Source organism: Tiliqua scincoides, chromosome 2 (assembly GCF_035046505.1).
Source record: "Tiliqua scincoides isolate rTilSci1 chromosome 2, rTilSci1.hap2, whole genome shotgun sequence".
Lineage (NCBI taxonomy): Eukaryota > Metazoa > Chordata > Lepidosauria > Squamata > Scincidae > Tiliqua > Tiliqua scincoides.
The window spans coordinates 246,839,391-246,842,591 of NC_089822.1; positions in this window are offsets into that span (position 1 = coordinate 246,839,391).

Below are 3,201 nucleotides of genomic sequence, written 5' to 3' on the forward strand. Positions count from 1 at the left end.
GAGTTTGCTGGTGTGTGGAGCTGGCTGCTGGCCACTTGTGGAGGTGGCCTGCCTGCACACCCCATGTTCCCTTTTGTGACAGATGGAAAGCACTATATACTGGTGGAACTCTTCTTCTGCTGGTGCTACGTGCCTTTAGGATTGTGCCAAAAGTCCAAGTGTCCACTTCTGTTAAGTGCGCTTAACAGAACAGTGTTGGGAGTGACAGCTGCAATCCACTAAATTAGGAGAGGGCAGAAGGGAAATCTTGATTCTTGACCACTGGCCAGTTCCATTGGATCTCTCAGCACTCACTGGTTTTTGGGTTCTTATGAAGAATTCTGGCCCAGGTGTATCTTGGTCTGAACAAACAAGCATTTTCTTATATTCTTGAGCCAGTGTGCAGACTCCCGGAATCCTGAGCACGAATGTTTGCTTTGTAAATATAGAGCACAGCTGTGATTCTGCAGGGATTCTAGACCATGTGAGACTGAAGTCAGGGCTCTCTCCAGGGCCAGCCTGTGTTTTCCCAGTGCCTGAGACACTGTGCTAACTGCTGCCCCTACTTACCTGATGATGTGTCAGTCTCTGTTTCTCCCACTACCTGGACTGGAATAGGAAAAGGGGGACAGAGCAGAAGAGAAAGTGTAGAGAAGAGTGGTGAACTAGATTTCCCATACACCACCATCCTCCACACTTCCTTTCCCACTCTGTCCGCCTCATCCTTTTCCAATCCAGGGAGGGAGAGGAAGAGGTGCAGCAGTGGGGTTGAGTGGGCAGGCGGGGTGGGCACCTCCTTTCAATCTGCTCCTGAGGCAGGAGTCTCATGGTCCCCCCCCCACCTCTACATCTACATACAAGTGTATGCTAAGCCACCAGACAGGGATGCCTAGTCTGGATTGACTGGTGCTGGGACATAGCTATGCCTTTTGGCTCGAAAGCTTAAGAGCAGTGATGTTCCGATACCTATCATCTGTTTTGCAAGAGGTCCCCAGCAAGATTAAAAGACAGCCCCCCCCCAACAAAAAGTTCTGAATCTGTGCCCAACTGTGTGGTCTGCCTGGTCCCTAAAGAGTGGGGTCAGCAATTGGTTAATGTCTCCAGCATGACAGAGAGGAAACTATCTTTCTCTGTCTGCCTTATTGCACACTGAGGGCATAACAATAAATACTTAATAAACCAGAGTTGAGCAGGATATTTCTGTTTCATTTTTCATGTCTGTTACTCTTAATATATGAACTTGCTTTCTACTGACTGGCAGCAGCTCCCCAGCCCTACCTGGAGAGGCTAATAGCCTAATCCTATCCACTGCCATGGGACCGCATGGGTCATACTGTATCCAGCACTGCTTAGGAGCAGGCTGGAGGTCTCCTTGGGGTAAGGGAACCCAGGCTGCCCAATGGGGCTATGCATTTCCGTGCCAGTGAAATCGCTGCCTCAAGTCCGAGAAGCCCCATATTGAGGGGGGAGTCTCAGGCGGGGGAATAGTGTATGACATAAGCCAGAGCTGTTGATTCCACCCCTTAGGGGTCTGATCCATCCCCTTTTTGCCCTCCCTCCACTCTTACAACCCCTCCCCACCCCCATTCCACCCTCCCCCTGCTCCTGCGCTGCTAGGAGCAGTTCCTATCTGCTTTGATCAGACACTGGTGGGGTGGCACAGGCCTCAGACTAGGAAGCTTACTCCCCAGGTGCCACAAATGTACTTTACAGCACATTTGTAATACCCTAGGTTGGCACAGTGGCCACTGCGCCGGCAGAAGGTAAGCATAGAATTGTGCTGTAGGGATTGAATCTGGGACCTTCTACATGCAAAGCACGTGACCGAACACGAATCTCCCCACCCTTTCAACTTCTCTTTATCCCTGTGTCACCCTGAGCAAGTCAGGGTTCCGAAGGTGTTTATCCCATTCTATGGAATGCAGGGGATCACACCCTACCAATTAAGCTGCAACGGTGCACCTCCTTCAAAAAGGCCGGCAGTGGCTCTCTGTTCAAGACACAAGGGAAGCTGCTCCTGAAACGCTGGCACCCCAAATGGTTGTCTAGTTTGGTTGCATCTAAGTTCAGCCAGATCCTTCTCCTCTCACATGCCCAGCTACGTGGCTAGTGTAAGCAGCAGAGTTTACCCTCCTATCCACCTGAGCTTTTATTCTCATAGCAGCAGTTATAACCCCATTGCTGATATTAGTGCTGGTCCCAGTCTGCTTCCCTTGGTCTCTCTGTAGACACCCACAAAGAATGAGCCTCGTGTAGATCTCCCTCATTCATCTGTGAACACCACCCTTGCCAGCCTCTCTGCCCATGCCTCAGGAAGTGTGATGGATAGCAGTCACCCATCAGTAGGATTCTTGAGCATTGCCATCCCTCATCAGAATTTTTGTAAAAAGCAATGCTTGACACATATACACCTCTTTTAATACCAGTTATCAGGACTGGTGCTGGTGAGCACATTTTTAGTGAGTGATGCGGTGACAAGGGTAAGCACTACTGCTAAAATATTCCTCAAGATCCCTTCACCCCAGCCCAAAGATTCTTGTGCAGCAATGAAATGTGTGCAGCTTTACACAACTACCTCCAAACACTTATCCACCTGTCAAATATTGATAGGTGCTGGTGTCCATGTATCTGTCCCTGAAGGTACAGTAAATTTTCAAAAGGAATTCCATGTCCAAATCATTTCGGAAACACTCTTATAGTTTTCTGTGCTGTGCCCAGTGGCCACTGATGCTCTAGTCTAGTGGTTCCCAAACTTTCTCAAGTGGTGGCTCCTCTTACCTACTGGACCGTTGACCATGGCTCCCCATTAGGACTACAATCCTATACATTGAATAGGGCAGCAGGTTTTCCCTGAGGATTCTGCTACTCCCCTGGCTGTTTTCCATGGCTCCCTGGGGACCCGCAGCTCACAGTTTGGGTACCACTGATCTAGTCCCTATTGTCTTTGCGAGTTTGTTATGATATTGCAGAAATTGTAGTGGACAAAGAAGATGGTTTGAGGGAGGAAGGATGACACAGCACATAAACATGGTAAAGGCTAAGTGGTATTTTTTTCTAAATACTGTCCAAATGTGTGCAATGAATTAGGACACTTGTCACCAGGAACTGGGAACAGCAGCCTCGTGAGACAGAATATGGCCCTCCAGGATGCAAATTAAGGGCTGGCTGCTCTAGGGAAGGTTCAGAGGCTTGGCATTGACAAAGACACCACTGAAACAGACA